Source organism: Struthio camelus, chromosome 9 (genome assembly GCF_040807025.1).
Source record: "Struthio camelus isolate bStrCam1 chromosome 9, bStrCam1.hap1, whole genome shotgun sequence".
Lineage (NCBI taxonomy): Eukaryota > Metazoa > Chordata > Aves > Struthioniformes > Struthionidae > Struthio > Struthio camelus.
Genome location: NC_090950.1, coordinates 13,898,456 through 13,918,781, shown reverse-complemented (window position 1 = coordinate 13,918,781; position 20,326 = coordinate 13,898,456). Strand labels below are relative to the sequence as shown.

Below are 20,326 nucleotides of genomic sequence, written 5' to 3'. Positions count from 1 at the left end.
GGTCTGGTCACGTGCAGAGATTACTTAGGCCAATAGAAGTCTTGCCATTGATATTTAGTACAGTCAAGTTCTCATCCCTGAAGTTCTACGAGCAGAAAAATCCTTTTGTTTCTTTTCGAGAAATATGTAAGGTATCCACATAATCTCTTCAGCCTTTGTGTTCCCACAGATCACATGGTGCTTTGACAGATACGGCTATCCTTTCCTGGATGTTCTATGATAACATATTTATTATGAGAAGGTTGAAGTCTTGTTGTGTTATTTCAGAGTTAACTTTAGCACCATCTTGAAAGTTATCTTAAACTGACATTTGTGATTTTTTGCATTTAGTTCAAAAATATCTGCTATAATTGGCATTTAGGCTAACTATAAAAGGGTAGGTGGATCTTTCTTAAGGACGCAAGATCCACTTTGCTGGGTAACGTTTATAAGCAGACCTTTAATTTGCTTCCTTTGCTTCCTTCCTTACTCGAGTAAGAGAGGGATTGGACTTCCTGTCGCTCTTACTTGGCTACACAGTTGTCTTGATTTGATTTCCCCCCTCCCCTTGATGATGCTCAGCTTCGCTTCTAACTTTAGTTTCATATAAACAGTCAGCAGTGAAACCTAGAGGTATTGGTTTTCATTGAAGGAGAGAGGAAAACTCCAGCAAACATTGAAGCTCTGCTGAAATAGACACACACAACTGTACTGCAGAGTATAGTGTTACACTATTGTGTTGCAGCATGCTGACTTGATGTAATCTTTTTCCCAACATATGTTTTAATTGTAAAAGAAAGCAGTGTAGTTGCTTGTTTTTCAATTTTAAAGAAAAATTTGTATGTGACTGTGATATTCTATATTGATAGCTATTCTTTATGCCTCTTAGTGCCTTTGGGTGATTTTGCAAGAGAAATTAAGTTGGTGAATTACTTCAAAATTTGCTGTGAATGACATGAGAAAAAATACAGTGAAAGTCTGAAGTTTTATATTTTTTTCTTATTTTTAACTTTTATTAGCAATAAATGGTTTTTATTAACTTGGAGTTCAGTTACATGATCCCGAGATTCACAGTCTTTCCAAAATTACAAAAATAAATACATATGGAACAATTGTTCCCAACTGATATGCTGGAACATATGGAAGAGTAGTAGGCTGTTAGATCTGCTTTGGATTCAAAGTAATTGCAGCTCGCTCTCTCTCAGGCGTTGCCTTCAGTTTATATGCCTGATTATGGGAAACCTACTGGTAAATAGGGGTGAGTAGGTCATGGGACAGTTAGTGTTGATGAATGGAGGAAAGTGCTGGGAAGTACTGATCTGGAAAGTTAAGATATGAAGGTATCAGGTATTCATCTAATGTGAATCTTGTTTGATGCGTTATTTCTTGTTGACATGAACTCATGTTGCTGCTTCTTTGTATGGCTGCAAGAGCTCTCATCCTGCTCCATGAAGATATTTGTATCTTTGTGGTAACTAGAAAAATTGCAGGATAATAATCATGTTAGAGATATGTATGATACCCTTGCTTGTTCTTTGTTATATGTGGTTACTATTAATATCTTACTATACATGAAACAAAACTAACAGTCTTTTCACTTACTTAAAAAAAAGCCCCTTTATTTGGTGATTGTGCACTGTATTAAAAAAACAATGTTGTGGGTTTCAAATAGTCATTTAAATCTTCCTTTGGAAAACATGTCTGGCTTAGTTACACTCTGTTCATGTGATCTTTGTTCAGTTGTGTAGAAATAGTTGTTAGCGTGTTGGAAAACATAGGTGCAACAAGGTTTCTGAATTTTATTTGCTACAGCTGCTGTTTGTGGTTAATATTTGAGGGAGTTTACAAAGTGTTCTAGTGTACACATAGGCACATACGTGCGCACACACACACGTTTAACTTTGTATTGTAGCCTAAGGGCTTAGTGCTTATCTTGTGATTCAAACCGAAGTATATACTTTTTGTGAAGGAAAAAAACATGAAATAATGGAAGACAAACGTGAACCAGAGGACTTGTTGTTTGTTGTTTTGCACTGTTAATAGCTTGGTATTAAACCTGTACTTCCAATCAAACAGCAATGCTGGCATATAGAGTATAGCTTCCCCCTTTCCTCCATAAAGCCTAAAATATTTGTTGGCAATGTCTTATGAGACTTCCTAGAACAGTCTAACGTTGTTGATTATTCTAAAATGTCAGTTGTATCAATTAACAATTTACAATTGTTTGACAGTGAGAGAGAGTGAGACTATGTCCTGGTATGTGACTATAGCCTTGGAGTTTAGCCTTAGTGATATTAGAATCAGGACAATATTGAATTTTACTTTTTAAAAAAACTAATTAATGCAAAAAAACAGAGCCTTCTGTTACAGCTTATGCCTCTCTAGATAGATGTTTGCATTCTTTTTAATTTTATTACAAAGCTACTTTCAAAAAAATTGTTTGGATTAATATCTACAGAGATCTTTTACTATCTTAGCAAAGCATTTATGTGCTGCAGGTATCTTAGCTTATAAAGATTTTATGGTTTGTTAGATAAAGGTATGTTTAGTAGTAATTTTTTCCAAAATATAAATAGTATTTTTCACACATGGTAGTATAATTAAAAGTTCCGAAGTAATCCCTTTCAGAATTTTTGACTTCCCACCACCCACCTGATAAGTTTAAAAACAAAGTAGTTGCTGCACAAGGAGCTGCATGTTATGGAGCAGGGAGCAAGTTAGTTTCCCAAGCTGGAAAGGAGCCAGATCCACAGAATTTGAAGAGGGACTGGCTGGGCCTCTTTGCTGTAATTTAATCCAAAGAGCAGATAATTTTTTTTTTTTTCTCCAAAGTCAAAGCAAGTAACGACTTCCCTCCCTATATACCAGTGTTAAACCAATTTATAAGTGGCTGCTGTTTTCATGTCGTCTTTACAGCCTGCAAGATGTATAGGACAGAGGGGCTTTGACTTTTTTTTTTTCTATTTCTAGACAATAGATCCTTTTTTGTCCTTTTTGTTAGCATACATTGGTACTAATGCTTTATTTGATCTTCACAAACACAGTCGTCATTAACTGTAGAGAATATTTTAAAACTATAAGCTTGATAAGATATTTTGATTTTAGCATTGTATGCACTGGGGCCTTTTCTAAGCTTTTTTTTCTAATAAAGTTTAAAACCACTTAAAATAAAACTCAGGCTATTTTCTCACAAGAGTGCTGAGCCTCTACAAAACACTTTTTATTAATTTAAAATAAAAACAATACTGAATAATTAAAAACAACAAAGCTAATAGAGATACTGTTTGCAAGTGAGTGGGTAACTCAATTAGCTATTAGCAGCAGCTTGTTTTGTAAAATGGTAGCCAGGCTATCGTTTGGCTACTACATACAATTTTGGGATTTATTAATTTTGAAGCAATGCTAACAGTCGCACAAAAACTGTGCCCCAACCTTTAAGTTTAAAAGTCATTTTACTGCTTCTGTTTTCCTCTCTCAAACAATTAACCTATAAACTTCTTCAGGACAAGAACAAGTGAAAGCTTTGAAAGCTTCTGGATTATATATTTTGGGTGCATTATTTTTCTAATGATTGATAAGTGTTTGCACATAATTTATACCTGTAGTTAATACTGACTTGAAAGGTGGCACATACTGTAGGCTTCTGAAGGAAAGCGTAAAATACATTTTGCTTTGTGCTAACTCAAATCAACAAAATAAAAGTGAATGTTTTGAGCGAGATAGATATGTACATAAGTGCAAACATGTAAATAACTACATTATCAAGGTTACTCTGCTGGTGGTAAGGGTAATCTGTGCAGCAGAGTGGAGTATGCCATCACCTTTTTATCCCCTTTACCTCATAGGGATAACATTTCCAGTTGCTTTTCCCTTTGAAGTACCTGATCTGCTCAGACTGCATACTGAAGTTTAATTTGCAGAAAGTGCAGTGTTTTGAAACTACTGTCCTTGTTTTGTCCTTAGTTCAGGCACAGCATGTTTTGATTTGTACAGAGAACATTTTAAAGAGTGGATGCTTTAGGAATGTAAAAAATTGGAAAGGAAAATGCAGCTGTTTTCTATTACTATTTCATAGTATGCTCGTCTGTGGCCTCTAAATAATGGGTACTTGTTCACATGTTATAGAATATGGTTTATAATTTTATAAACATATTGTTTATGATTGCATAGTTGCTTTCTAAATATAGGAAAAAAATAATATTGGTGTATAGAAATGCTGGGAATAAGGCAGTCACTGAAATCAAAACAAGACAGTATGTAAGGATGGAAGTGGGAGGAGTTTGTGCATTCTGGACTTCCCCTAACTTAGGTATGGGCTCTGCTTATATTGAAATCTGCTTTTCACTGAATTTTTCTTACTAGAAGTATTATTTGACTTGGGGATTATTATAAATTAAGATTGCAGCATTGATTTTTCTGTAACCAAATCTGATTTGTAAACTCTAAAGTGAAGGGGAAGATGTCTTCTTTAAATCTTTTAAAGCGAAACATCAGTAGAGACATGTATTCTTCACCGATTTAATTGCTGCTTTCAGATTGGTACTTTGGGATGTTTCCAAAATCCTTGTCGTCTTTCTTACATTTCCATTCCTTTAATGATCCTACTTTTGATGGAGCATGGCTTTGTTTAGGGAAGTGGAGTATTTCACATGCATCTTATAGTTGAAGTAGCCAGTTCAACATTTAAAATGCACAGCTTTGAAATCTCACACTTATCTGAATATATTATTACTTACTGATGTCATAAGATTGCTCTTACTGGAAGATCAGTGCAGAAATGTTTGGTTGTTTACTTGGTTCTTAAACTTTTAAGCTGAGAAATAATGCAGGAGTAAGGAGGCTTCTGAACATACATGCTTTCATGTTCTTATTTCCTTTTCTGTAGGCATGTTCTTAAGACCCATCCAGAAGACACTTTAAAACTAAAAATGGTGGCAAATTGTGTTTTTGGTTATATTGTTTGTTTTTTGCAGAAAGCTCTGTCTACAGTTACAAGATTGTGCTAGGAAAAATCTTATTGTCTAAAATGAGTTAGCTTTAAAAGAATCGTTGTTGTGTCCTAAATTCTGCTAATGAAGTTTAGGGTATTTTAATTCAGTTTCTTACAGTGACAATTGTTCTTTTGAACATGCATATTACAAGAAAATTTTCACTTAGAGATATTCATATGATTTTTATTACCTATATTTTGGATGGTGAAATAATAGAGCATCTAAATAGCTCACAATTTTGAAAGCTTTCGGTCTGTAAGGCTGATAATTTCCTTGCTTGTTATCAGTCTTCTGTGGTCAAAATTAATTGGAAAGCTTTATCTAAGAGAATCTCGTTGTCATCAGGAGCATGGTGAGAGCATCATACTGTTTCACCCCTTTGGACAGCTCTGCTGTTTTCAGATTTTGAATGGTGACCTCGAAGTTTGGAAGGAATTCATCTCTGATTTTGAGGAGTTTTATGCATTTGAAAGTCACACTTTTGCTTGTCAATACTGTAAATCTCTGAAAATTGCCAGTTGTGTTTAGAATAGAACCTGTTACACCTTTCAGTTACTATTTCACAAAGCCGTGACTCCCACTACACTGCGCTGTGTGTGCTTTCAGGCTCTGCAGAACTTGATGAATCTTTAGCCAACAATTATGATTTGTAGCCAGAAGAGAATCAGAGGCAAAAAGGAAAGTTTGAAAGGTCGTCTTACCTTGTCAAAATGCCAGGCCCCAGGCTTATGAAAATAGAAGATTTATGGCTGTATTTTATCATATTGTCTTCGTACAACAAGATGCCTGTGGATGCGGTAGGAATTCTGACTTCTGATTGTCATGATTCTTGATTAAAATTGCTTTAAGCATTCTATGTAGTTGGGAACTAGAAATTAAAAGATTAAAAAACACTGTTTTCTACTTGTTAAAGAGAAATGAAGACACAATTATTGAGACTGTGGAGAAAATATAATAGAAAACTATATCATTGGCAATACAGGAAATATTTATATGCAAAAAATAAGTGTCTTTCTTTTCCCTTCTCCTCCTTCCCAGATGATTGTTATTTCTGAGAGTCCTCACAGAATTTGAATTGGGAACCATAAATTGTATCTGGTAGTATGGATTTTTTTAAAAAAAAAAAAAAAAAAAAAAAACCAAACCTGATAGAGGGAACTGTTCTGGTTTGTTTGGGGTTTTTTGCTTTTCTACTAATGCAACTAACCTAATTTTTCCATGCAACTGTAGCCTACTTCAGCTCCAGCTACCAGTTCTTTTTAGGGTATGTGTGTGCCTATAGGTAGTGTGTTACTATACCTTTATACTTTGTACTGTGCATGTGATAGGTAGAAAACTCGTATTGCAGGAAAAGTGATAAGCAGTATGGATTCTGACAAAATTCTAAACTGCAAGGTGTATATATTTTCAGTATGATGACATAGTTGCAAATTTGTTTTCTTTCGTTCCCTTTGTGATTTTAAAATGATGAAATGTACCTTCAAGAAACCTTTTTAATAATACTAGAAATCTGCTCTCTGTTATTGGGGGAAAAATAGATGGATAATAGAACATATACTGAGATCTGCCTATTTGCAGTGCTATGAATTTTTTTTTTCCTCAAAAGCCCACGACAATGGAAGCTTTCCAACAAAAATGCTTGTTTTATCTTAATTAAAGCCTTAATTAAAGCCTTTATATAAAAGAACTAGGCCTAAAATTAGACTTACAATTATTTTGGCTCTGGCATTGCAATACAGATACAAAGTAGAAGGCAAGATACTTTCTGCCATTCTTCTTATGTCCTAGCAAGGACTTTTGAGTTCCTACAACTGGCGCTACACAGTTTCCAGACGTAGAGAGGAACTGAAATCTAGATGAAATACTCTGGATAAGGGAAAGGATTTGAGGAGAGTTTTAAGAAGATAGTTTCTGAAGCAGAAAACGTTTTAAAAGGCAGAAGAAAAAGGTTGGCTCAGTAACTGGATAGTTCACTTGGAACATGATTTGTTCAACTTGTCATTACATTGAAGTATATTTATTGATCCTTAATTTTACTTCCTTTTTCTGAAAGCTGAAAGTATTTTTCACTAATGTTGTGTTGCCTTCAAGAGGAATATTTTTCTTTTCAGTTTACCTAGGATAAGTGAGGTTGTACTCGATAGTTGTGGTTTTTTTGTTTGGTTGGTGTTTGTTTGTTTTTTTCCCCTGTCTCCCACTTATCTATTGTCCCTGGAAACGTAATACCTTAATTTTGTGGTATCAGCTGCATAAAGATGTGCAATGTGCATCTTTGAGGGTATTCGAGTTCTAATTCTGAAAAGCCTTTAGAGCGTGCTTATTTGTCTGTTATGTGCCTACTGTTACCCAAGTTTGTGGATTTTCAAGTTAGTCACAGAGACAGAATCTTGTTGCTCCTTTTTCTAAGGGTTTGTGGGTTTGCTTATGCCAGTTTTCTATCACTAGGGAAAATTCTTGCCAGAGAATAAGCAAAGACTGGGTGTAATTCAGTGGCAACAGTTCTAGGAGAAGATGAGGGTAGAATGGGACCCAATGATGATGCACCTTGCTGTAAAACTGACTGACTTTGGAGCCTTGCCTTTGGAAATAAATTCCTATTAGGTATAATCAATGGCATAGCTACTTGGTTGCCGTCTTACTGTGGTTTGGGTTACCTTTTTAAAAGAGGTAATGGTGGCAAGAGCTTTCTTTAAAATTGCACAGTTGCTTGTCATGATCATAAACGTAGTGTATCCCTCTGCTTTTCAAGCTGCCTCCGCCCATCTCAGGCATATATTTGGATTGCACTTGCTCTCTGAAGGCTTCTGTTTAAGTGATATCTGTAAGGTTGGATGGAACGTTAGCTCCTTATCTGACCTCTCACATACGATACACAGGCTATGATATCTCGTGTAAGATTTAAGAGTGTATGTTCTTTGCATAACAGAAGAGTAATAGAAGTTATAAAACACAGCTCCAAACAAAGTAGCTTATACAAACAGGTGATCTGTGAGCAGTGGAGCTACTGAAGCCTTATTTCCTGTAGATTTGTCTTAGATTTATTAATTAGCCCTTTCATGTCCCCAATGCACCCTATGCTACTTTTCCTCTGCAACATCTGCCAGATCTGTGCTGTGGCTGTTGAGGTGTGTGCAGGAACTGATGATGGTGGGTGCTGAGCAGCCTGCTCTCTGCTGCTGCAGAATTAGAGGTTAAGTTAGTTACAATTTTGCCTCAGAAAAGGATTTTTTTAAAACTTACAGCAACTTAATATGTCTGAAATTTTACCTCTTTTATCAAAATTAAACTGAATTTGACGTCCCATTGAAAAGTTCTGCTCCCTGTTCTACCAATTATATAAACTTATGTCTTCAGGAAACCAGACGAATGAAACCAGTGAAATTTTAAGGTTTCTTGAATGTGGCAGGGTATACTTTCTCTCTTAGTCAACCATATTGCTTCTGCTGTCCTTTCCTCATTTTCCTTGTTTTGTTGTCTTTGTTTTTAAGCGCTAGCTGACTGTATTTTTGCTTTGCTGCAGGTGAATGTCCTTGCCCCTTAACGGGCTTATGTTTAGCTGCCAGTTGGGCAATCCACTGAACAATTACTTGGAAGGAAAAGAAAATATTTATGTGCCTAAAATAGCTATTTTCAGGATATTTTAATCAATTGATTTTTTTTTTTTTTGCGGTCTGGTTGAGTCATAACAAAGATCTCAGTAGTGAGATACATTCTTGTTAGAAGGTCTCAAGGTAGAAGATGCACAAGGTAATGTCGCACTTAATATTTTTTCTTGAGGAGCTTTGCTTTTATATGGCAAGATTCATGCTTTTTTCTTAATCCTCCTTGCTTCTCCATCTTGCACATTTCAATTTTTGACTTGCTAAATCCAAAACTATGCCTAGTTTGGGATATCAGGGAAACTATGCTACATTGTCCACTAAAGTTGTAACTGGAACAGTACCATAGTCTGCAAGACTGGTAATTTCAGTAACTGCTTGTCAGCTATTATTTTGTCAAACCATTTCTGAAACAGTTATTGATGCTCACCTAGTATAACATTAACCTTCTTAGTATGTCAAGAAGATTTGTTTTGTGTAATGTGTTTTGAGTAACTTCATGAATTAAATTGATATGAAAGGTTGATTAATATAAATTACTTTTGGAGGGGTTTAGCTGTAGCATCAATTACATTTGTAATCCCTGAGACTGTCAGCAGTCCAAGATATAGATTTAAAAAAAAAAAAAATTATCTACCTGCTCAGAAAACTGGGTGGCAGACATGCAGATCAGTGCCCTAGGTTATGATAACGTGGATAACTTTCCATTTTGTGAGATTATATGCAACATGGTCATGCTATGTAACAAGGCTGAATTTTTATATAGTTTTTCAAGGTTGATGTTTAGTGGATGTTTTTAACCATTGATTAACCAAGAGTTGTTTTAGTGCCATCTGCTAAGACAATATAATATACAGATCTTTCTGTATGCATGCTAAGTCTTTAATCTGTATTACTATATGCTTACCTAATTACTATAGGCCTACCAAAGGCCTTCTCCTTTTACTTTAATAAAGCACTCTCTTTAATTTGTTTTTAGCTGTTATTTCTGCTGTATAATATAGCTTTTATATTATGGCATAGCAAACAATCTCAAAATAATGGATACTTTGCATCTACCTCTTCTTTCCAAACTTCCTGTTGTATTTTTGTCAACTTCATGATATTTTGTTTGTTCTAATCTCTTCTGATTTCTTAGCTTGCATAGTGTGTTTTTGAGAATGTTTTTCAGCACCTCCTTATTATTCTTTTTGATATTTAATGCTCTGTTGCTGAGAACTGAGGAAGTGTTTCATCCAAAATCACTGAAGAACTTCCTTCCCACGCTGCTGCCAGAAGTGATGCATAAGACTAGCCACTTAATTTGGACTGGCAAAATTTCAAAGGGAAGGTCAGCTGGCCAGGTTATCCCCCGCAGGGCTTCTGCATGTCTTCCTTTTAAATGCCATTTTTCTTCTGACTGGTTCTGCTTTTTGCCTTTTCTTGCCCATTGCGGGGAAAATGGTTGCAGCTATGCAGAATGATGTAAATCTTTGCTATAAGGTTGAATTAGCACGATTTAATGTGTATCAAAAAAATAGTTTCAAGCTAGATGAGCCTGTAATTATGTAGTTCTTTAACATATTGTCAGAGAAAAGTAAATCTGGCAGAAAATGAGCGCTATAAAGAAGTAAGGTCAAAAGAGCATGGGAGGAAGTGGCAGTGTGTGGCTAGAGGAATGGGGTAATAGACCTCAGTGTGGGTAAGGCATGTGAAGTACAGATTCACAGAAAGATAGCAAGAATGAGCAATTCAGTAGCTGAGATCTGTTCTGATTGTGTGGTAACTATGCTGGATGTTAGGAGTAGCTGAGCTCTACTGCTGAAGTAATTTAGTTGACATAATATGTGCTCAGCTTCAGTGCGCTCATCTTAAGTTTGGTCAAACTTAATTGTGTGTGTTTAAACTGCTAATGAGTTGAGGGTGTGTGAATGCACCTAAAGGCACATAGATCATCTGCTTCCCCAAAGAGAGAGAACAATAGTAATAGTTCTTAGCGCTGGTGAGTTTTATTGAATTCCAAACTGCCATAAAATAATAATAATAATAAAAAATACTGGTAAGAAAACTCCTTTGAGAAACAAATTGCATAATGAAGATGGGTTTCTGGCTGCTACTTATTAGTAATCCTAGACTTTTGGACATAAATGTTGCTTATTTTGACAGATTACTAAAGATTCTTTGCATTTTTAATCTTCAGACTGTGAAAAAATATAGAAGCATAGTTTTAAAATCCTAATGAGCAGACTTTTTATAAAGGACAAATTGGAGTATTGTTGTGGAGGTTTTTTCCACTAATAACTAAAGCATAGAGCAAAACTGCGATGGCTGCCTATGTTGATAAAAGTGCTGAGGAATGTTTCCTCCTTTAAAGGATATAGCCATGCAAAGTGCACTCCAGCTTTGCTTTTTTGACTTGAGAGCAGGTTTTTGGGTCTTCGGGGGAGCTGTGAATGCCCCAAATTTTCAGGGTTCAGCTCTTCAAATCAGTGAACTGAACAGTACAAATTCCAAAAGGATAAATGACCCCGTTTTCTGACTTTGCTGATTTATTTGAGTCTTTAAAACAGAAACAACTTTGTTCTGTGAGGGCTGAAGCTATTAGCTGGATACATGTTTAGTCTTTGGTATCCGTAGTCTTTCATGTATTTTGGGGGAGAGGAGAGGACCCTGGGCTAGTAGTGGATTTATCTGGGGGACACCAAACACAAACAATGCTGCCAAGAGCATCAGAGAAGCATTATGAGAGGATTTGAAATGAACTTGCAGTATAGAATCCAGTGAGATCCTGTGTTCGCTGAATTCATAGTAATGTCTTTATTTTCAATCCAGACACACATACAAAAAGTTCTCTTCATGTAAGCTGGACTCAACCTTCAGCTGATTACTCAGCCTGGGTTATCAGTAAAGGAAGGGGAAAGATCCAGATATTCTGGTCTTGTAAAATTGGAAGAAACAAACACAGGAGTCCCACTTAAAATGTAACACTTTTTCATGAGATACTCTTCTGTGTTTTCCATTTCATAAAAGAAACCCAGAATCTGCATGCTGCAGCTTGCTTTTCTGTAACTTGGGTAACTGTTAGACAGTTGTTTTGCATTAATGTTTAGCTGTATCACTGCAAGAGAAGTTGCAGAATTTCTTTAAAAAGCCAGGCTCTTTTCCTATTAAATTCAAGCTCTTTCTAAGCTTTGTCATATGTTTCTTTTAGTCTTCAAGGAAAAAAAAAAAAACTCATTAATTTTTTTCCAAAATTAAAACGATAAAATAGTCAGAAATTCAGTACTTTGGGGGAAGTCACTTGTGCTCAAACTTCTAACTGTTGTTCATTTTGCATAATAAAGCAGGAGATTCCTTAAATAATTTTTCTGTGTACCAACTTGGTGAATTACTTTTTCCAGTATCTTTATATACCAGCCCAGACAACTGGCTTGTTTCCAGCACCTTACAGGTGGAAACAGATACAAATATGACCTCTGATGTCACTCTCTCCCATGTTAGAAGTTTGCTGGCAGACAGTCCTTGATTTCCTGTCTGTGGCAGGAGCCCTTCTCACTGACTGAAGTGATGGGTTTAGGTTTGTCTTGAGAGAGTTTAAGTCATTTAAATCAGGTTGACACATTGTTAAGTTAAAATCAAACATATAAGTTCTTTGCTAGGCAGAAGCTTATCCAGTGTGTGTGCATGGTTTAGTTTGTGTCCTCTCACTATGCTTAAAATACAGGAAATGAGAGAAGCTTCTTAAATGTGAGAATCTGGTACTGTTCGTCATCATACTTAAAATGTCATTCCCTCCAGTCTTTTCTTTCTGGCAGAAAGACTGTGGGGAAGGTGACTTTTTAACAGTGCTGTACTCAGAAAGTTCATTTTGTCTGAACGAATGGGCAAAAGACTGTGCCATCTCCTACTGGTCAATGAATGACAACTTTATATGGAGGAGGAAGAGGAGGATGAAAACACCAAATCCAATTACTTGGTCTGGTAGTAGAGGACTTGATGAAACCAGTTTATCAGTAATTCCCTGTATTTGACCTTTATAAGAAAGATGAAATAGGCATTTTGGGGTACAATGAAGCAATGCTCATCCCCTAGGCTTATATAAATGTAAATTACAGCCTGTCAAGTTAAATAGCAATGTTGTAATTACCTTGTTTAGTTCTATTTTGAATTCCTTTTGTTAGTACTCAGACTGCAATTAATGTACTAGAGCAACCATTGTTTCTTCTTGCATTCATTTACTCTTTCAATGTGCATGTAAGATTGGGGAAACTGTACCATACATTTGCATCTCTTTGAAAATATTTGAGCTAGTTTAACTTTTGGATGATGTTTAGTTGCCAGTTTTCAATCTATCTGAATGGGATACTTCCTGTATTCCATCTGTGTGCATGTTAGTAGCGCCAAGAAAAATGTAAACAGACACTACTTACGATCATGAGGATAGTGAACACAAAGCACATAAGTAGATTCAGCTTTTAAGTAGGTGCGCACAGTTTCGTTACAGTTATAAAATGATACATGCAAATGTGAGGAGGACAAGAGCTGTAAATGATTTCCAGAGGTCCCTTCCAACCTCAACCATTCTGTGATTCTGTGTGATTTTTTTCAGTACTACTTAATGTGTTTCCTTCGAGTCAGATTTCTAAAGATACTTAGTTACCTGAATAGACCAATGGTGCCCAAATCATGTTACCTGGGAGTGGTGAAATCCTGCATGAATCTTCTGGTATTTTTTCATAAAGGGCATCTTTTTTTATTTTGGTCTTTTGTTCCTGACCTCTTGTATTTTCACTAGGTAGATGTGTTCATTATGCAATAAATCATGATATAATCTACAGAGAATAAAATACATGATATGATACTATCCTAAAGCAACAAACAAAAGCATTTACTTTTAAAGCATCTGATTTGTAAGTAGTAATTTTGTTTGTTGGAGAATCTTCAACTACTCCTTTTTGCTCCTTGTTTCAAAGGAGATGCTAGTAGGATGATAAGGTTTTGTGAAACACATACAGTTCAGCAAGGTTGAGGGCAGAGGCGGGAAGTGATTCCACTTCTGATCCAGAAAAATCTGTTCTGCTCTCCCCGTTCTGCTGTTTCTTCAGTCAGGAGTCATCTTTTCGTTCATCTGGCTCTGTGGACATGCTTACGCAACCGCAGCAAATTAACAGACAGCTCTCTAGCCTTGAAGAATATTTCCGTATTTCGTGGTTCCTTTACATTTATTGGTCATTTACCTGTTGTTTCTAGCATGAATACAATGGGAAAGAGACGTTTTCACCTTAGTTAGCTTTATAGCTGCTTCCTATTGCTGTCAATTTGTTGTGTTCTACGGTTGTTTAGTGAATGTTGAAAGATATGTCACAATGTACTGAGTAAATCTGCCGTTTTGGAGCTGCGTTTTGCCCTGGTATGTTAATCAGTGATGCAGTACTTGTATTTATTTGCTGAATTAATCCCAGAGTTTGACAGCAACTGTGCAGTATCTTACTTGCTTTTAAATGGGATGATCCTTTACAGGGACTTTTCTATTGGTATTTTAGGCGTAAGACACTTTATTAGCCCTTAGTTGTAAATAAGAGTTTAAATTTGTGACTGGAAAGTCTTTTGCTTTAAGAGCGCCTGAGAGTTTGTTTTCATTCCTTTGATATATTTGTTCTTCTGGTTACTTCTTTTAACAAGAATGCATTGGGAGGAAAGAATAAGGGTTACACTCTAAATATATTTTAAAACCACTGTTATTTTCTTTATGAAAATTCAGCTAACTTCAGGAGAAGTATCTTTAAATAGTCTAGACACGTTGCTGTTTGAAAAGTCAAGTTTTAATCACTCATCTTCTCCAGCTCCCCAATAATGGAAATAAAATGAAATATCAGATTATTTTTAGTTACTGGATTTAAAAATGGGACTTCAGCTGTAATAGGAACTGCAGTTAGTTGTGTTGTATCCAGCCTGGACTAATAGTCTTAAGGAGAAAGTGTTGCCAGCTGGAACGTATGTTAGTGTTATCTGCCTGTATTTTGTAACAGATGTTGAGCAGAAACTACTTGTCAAAGGTACGTTGTAGTAACTTTTAAAGATGCTTGTTTGTTTCAGTACGTTTTTCTTGCATCACTCTTTTTTTTTTTTAATTTTTTTCCATAAAGCCAACCACAAACTGTATTATTGGGGACTCCAGCTGAAGCTTGTGGTGAATAGGAAATAGATTAAACACAGGTTTTCCCTTTTCTCTAGTTGCCAACAGTGATGTCAGTAGTTTTAATGATCCTTACCTCAGCTCACTGTAGTCCTAGCACTCTCTATTAAAACACTTGTCTTCTGCACTGTTTTTATAAGTTGTTAAGGAAATGCTGATGCTTGTTGATAAGAAACAATGGGGTATCCAGATGATGACTTAAATCCCATATAAGGCAATTCCCCCTTGAAACATATTGTGGTAGTTAACTGAGGAGAGAAGGAATAATATCTTGATTTTTTTTTTTTTAGGATAGTTTTAATGCACAGCTCTTTTATGTTCAATTGAATGAAATTTTAAAAAAAATATATTAAGTGTTCTGAAGTACTAACTTCAGACTGACTTGCTGTTTCAGTTCTGTGTTTAAGAGATGCTACTGAGAGTAAACCGTGGAAACCCTTTCTGAAAAGGCCAAGTATTGTTCATCTGTATTGCTTATTCCAAATTAAAAGTTGTTTTGAGAGTAAGTTGTTTTGTCAAAAATCAAGAAATACTTCTTTAAGTCTAGCAAAGAATATTTTATGCTAAAATTAAGGATTGCTTTTGCTATAAATTTTGCACAAAGGAATTCCCTGGATCAAAAACCTTATAAGTTGACTGTATATACAGTGACCTTGGAGTAGTAGGTTTGTTCTCAGAATGGCTATTTTCTAGATGTCCTTGGGCATTTAGACAGAACAGGCTCCACCGTCCAATGGTGGTAGTGTGCATCGTCATTGCCAGTTATCCATTTTTTGTTTAGTGGGAGGAGACTTGTAGGAGGAACTAGTGAAGTGAAAACAAATCATTGCAAACAATAATCTAAGAGGGTCTGTAGCAAAGAGTTTAATGTTTTTAAATGTCTTTTCCTTACAAAATTGGAAGAAAACTTTTCTCATATATCTTATTTTCGTAACATTGTAGAAAACGTGTAACAGGTTTCAAATATTTGCTTTACCACCCCAGTAACTCAAATAGCGTATATGTGTGTTTAGTTAAAGTTTTAAAGATATTCTTTTGTTAGGTTGAAATAGCACGTACTGTTTAATGGTCTTCTAGATCCCAGTGAATAATAGGAATTGTTTAAAATAACTTTTTAAAAGTACCCAATAAGGATGCTAGGCTTGTGGATTGAAACATCACTACTGTCTTTAAAGCAACTGATATGGGGCTGTGTTCTGGTGTGGTGATATTTTCCAATTTAACTTGTGATATTTGCTTTTTCTACTTGATAATTCACCAGCAAAAGCTGCCAGTATGTTTTTGTAGAGGGATGATAAATAGAATTTCTATCTGGACGTGCCATCTTGTAGTGCTGAAGATGCTGAAGGCATATAACAAGCTTGAAACTTGCCCATGGGAAGTTTATATGTAATAGAACCTATTTCAGTTTGTGCCTGACTTGATTCTGGCTGGCCATCCAAGTCTCAAACTCTTGGATGTTTCAGCCTGCTGCATTTTCCATTCCTGTTACACATGCTCAGAGTCTGAATGCGTGAGTTTTGGCCTTTCAGTAACTGATTTTTCTCAGTACTATTTGCCTAGCGAATTCCTCTAGAAAGTGATTTCTTTTTCAAATAGACTTGTTATTCTCTTTCTTCCTTATTCTTCTGACTTCTGAATCCAGCAATAAATGCCCACCAGGAGCATTTGCGATTAGTTTTGTGACTGTACTGGTTGAATTGGGGAGGAACTGGATGGAACAAACCATTTTGCTTAAAGTACTATGTATTTGCATTTAGATTACCTGAGCACTAGGTAAGATGTGTAATATGTGGTCTTGATATTGCCAGTTGTTATTTATTTGCTTAAACGTTTGTAATGCGATAAGGTGTAACAATGTTGAAGAGCTATATTTCCCTTCCTTTTATCTTCCACTGTATGTGCAGTGTAGGTTAGGCTATATGACTGCACTACCGGGTACACTTTGTTCCTGCCCTGGACTGTTCATTCAGCCTTGCTGGATGGGAGCCAGATATGAAACATGTACTTCAGAAATGAAATGCACAGATCATGCGCACTTCGCTCCTCAGTTTAAATTAAGCAATTTCTTCTTTGTCACTAGTCTTTAATAAAGTATGGCATTACTGGCTAATTTTAGGTCCAACGTAGTTGAAAGCTGCAAAGCTATGTTAAGCTGTATATAGATATTCTGGTAGGAACATTCCAGTAGATTGCAATATGAGTTCAGAAGAAAGTTGAAAGTAAATAAGAGATCTGTGAGATAATTCTCCAGGGAGCTTTCACAGCATACCACACATCATTTGCAGGGATAGACTTTCCTTTCACTTGAAGGACCACACAAAGTAAATTCTGTTTCTTGGGCAATTGAAGAATATAGGACAGGAGATCTTTTCAGTTTTTTGCTCTAGCGCCTCTATGGGAAGCCTTTATTTGTACTGAGGAAAATATGCTATTTACCTGTCTTTTTGGGAGCATAGTTAGTATCTAATATAGAAATAGACACACTTTTATGTAAAATCTGAGTCTTGCTTCATGAGGTTTTTATGTGAAGGTCCCAAAATGGAAACGATGGTAGCCCTCTAACACTAGTTAAAGCAAAAATAGCATTCATTTCACTGTTGTGAAATGGTGCTTGACTCCCAGTGGGTATGTCTACATTACTAACCGCTGTAGCGTAAGAGAAGGACTGGGGGTTTGTGTGCTGTGATTTGTGACGGCTCCAGGATTGCATGCTCACCTTGCAGTGAGGTTCACACCAGTCACTGGTGCGAGGCAGGCACTGGGTGTGCGTGCCTGGAGAACTGGCTGCTGCTGGGCCTTGTGCACAGTTGGGTGTGCTTAACAGGGTGCCCTGGCATGGGACTTTTTGTAACTTTATAAAAATGGTGAATGGCGATGCTGCACCCCTAATACGCCATAGCTCAGTCATCCTCTTCAAGGAAAATGTGGCATTTACAGGTGGCCAGTAAGCTCTTCAGGAAGGCCTGATATCTAATGAATCTTTCTTGTAGTGGGTAAAAGTGCCAACGACATGCTAATGGTCTGAGCTTCTTTCTTTCTTTTGTCACAAGAACTTGTCAGAGTTAATCAGTATAGTCACTTAAATTGTTTCTGCTTGATGAATCTCTTGTAGTTTAAAAAAAGTATTTCTGACTGCTTCAAATTTTATTGCTAACATCTGTTTTTAAATGCATCTGGGATTCAGATGCTTGAGTACAGTTCAAGTGTGTATGCTGTAACTTTTCAAGGTGCTAACATTTTCAGTTTTGATAACTTTTTTTAAAAAGAAATAATTACAAAATGGCTTTTGAAGTGCCTGTGGTGCTAACTTTCTTTCTCTTTTAATTTCAGAATGACGACCTATACAACCTCAGCAAATCCTTCTTTTAACTCATGGGTATCGACTATAAATGTTTCATGTTATCACAACTAGGACCTCACCTCCTTCTCCTCCTCCTCTTCCTCTGTAAATGGGTACGATGCATCCAGTTCAGTTTGTTTACTTTACACAAACCTCAGGAGTTAGTTGACTGAGCTGCACATCCTGTGTTGTGCCAAGCAGAAGCACTGTGACACCTGGACAATGAGTCTCTCTTACTTCATCCTCTACCATAAGGACTTAGCTGGCCACAATGAATTGATGTGCCCACCACTATGTCATGGTGAGAATGGGTATTTTACTAGCACATTTACACAACTTCATTTGCTGCTGAAAACCTGTATGACAAATCATCATTGTAAATTATTACATACAAAACTTAATGTTGGTTGAAGAGTATTAAATATTTAACATAGGTTTTGATTTATACATGTACTTTTTTTAATTAAAATGTAACTTTTCCTACAGCACATCTTTTTTTGATGTGGAACTGAGGTATACTATATTCTGTTGTAAACAGAGTGGGAAACCTGCTTAAAACAAGGCTTCTAAGAATAGAGTAGGGTACTATTCTTGTTTTAAGATTGTAATTCAGAAAATAATATAATGAGTCATTGGTCCCTGGGCCTTGATTGTACAGTCATGTTTACTGATACTATCAGTTGTAAGATAACCCTGATGTTAAGTTCTTTCCAAAAGAAAAATAATTTTGTACTCCTTGTAAAATATTATTAACTACAATGAAGACAAACTTTACTGTACATGGTATTTACAAATGTCAACTTGAATTCATCAATTGCACAGGAACTGACAAAAAAATCAGAAAAAAGAAATCGAAGTCTTCCATTGTACATATTGTAAAAAAAAAAACAAAAAACAAAAAACAAAAAAACACAAAACAACCATCAGAAAACCACAAAACAAAATGAAAACAAAAAAAGGGTGAAGTTTTCAAATTGACTCTCTCCCTGGAGTGAAAATGTGGGTGTTTGTAAATTCTGGAAATCTCTTTCTATATGTAATAAACTAGATACTGTTTTATCTGCTTTAGTTGTTATTGTTATTTTTTTCCTCCCTGTTAAGTTGTCTCAGCTGTCTCAAATTGTTCTACCAGGTTCCTTTGTTTTCAGTGTGTCTAATTAAGAATGGCTTTGGGTCATCATAGCTTAAGAATAAGAATAAAAAAAAAGTCAAATATAATTAGTTATAGTAGGAGTATGCTTCCTTGGATTGTTTTACTAAAGCTCTTGTTTCAGTTTTCTGGAGAATCTTCCGGATACAGTCCTCCTTCCATTTAAGTCTGTGGAAGAGTTCACAGCAAGCAAATTCAGTGGGAGCAATAGCAGGACTTCAGCGTAAAATTTAAAAAGAAAGGACCAGAAGGTTGTCTGGAAGTCAGTGCATGCAGCAGGATGAAGAATTCTTCTGCGACACAGTCCTGTGCCCCACACTGGCTCTGTGCAGGTAGAAATTCTTTTGTGCATAGCATTTGCAGAGCCTTAGTTCTCTGGGGAACTGGAGAAATAATGAGATCCTGGACTTCCAAGTAAAAAGTTGTCTTAAGTGATAACTGGACTTGAAGCTATTACAGGTCCCTGTTGGTCCCTCCTCCTGCTTCTGCAAAGCAACTGTATGGGCCTGGCCAGTACATATTCACATGTTCAGTAGGATCCATCTTCTCAAGAAGAGGCAGGGGCTCAGAGCAGCAGCTCTCCCTGCAGGACAGCTGTTGAACCTGCAGGGAAGGGGTTTCTTTCCCCTAAGATGTTTAAGATGTCAGAGGTCAGGCTGCGGTTAGTGCAGCATGCAGTTCTGACTGCAGTATAGGTAAAGAGCCATTGCCCAGCTATTCTCCACCTCTCCTTTTGCTGGAGAGCATTCTCTTAGATCTGCTGGTATTATTGCACCTATAATCACTGTTTGTCCCTATCAAGTAAAAATACTAAGTTAAGAAAACAGTTATAGCTTGAAAGTGTTTAAATCCTTTCAGGTCACTGGGAACAATTATGTGAGCAGTGATGCTGGCAGATTTGAGAGGTGTCTCATGGTGGGCCTGCAGCCTGAGAAGGACCTGTGACTGCTGAGGGCACTGCCTATGGCGATGTTGGTCTTCACCAACAGAAGGCGTCCCTCCAAAGAGGCTGGTACCAACCAGAGAAGGCTATGAGCCTCTGCATCCCCTTTATATAGGAAGGAGTAAGCTAATCCACAGTAGGTAGTC

General features: G+C 36.4%; 1 protein-coding gene across 1 annotated transcript in view; it reads left to right on the top strand.

Annotated features, from left to right (window-relative positions):
- The window catches only part of IRS1 (insulin receptor substrate 1), a 54,586-nt gene extending 35,435 nt beyond the window's left edge, over positions 1–19,151 (top strand). Inside the window, exon 2 of the mRNA XM_068954299.1 lies at positions 18,078–19,151. The gene's annotated coding sequence lies outside the window, so the exon portion shown is untranslated. The remainder of the gene's footprint in view (positions 1–18,077) is intronic.
- The last annotated feature ends 1,175 nt before the right edge of the window (positions 19,152–20,326 follow it).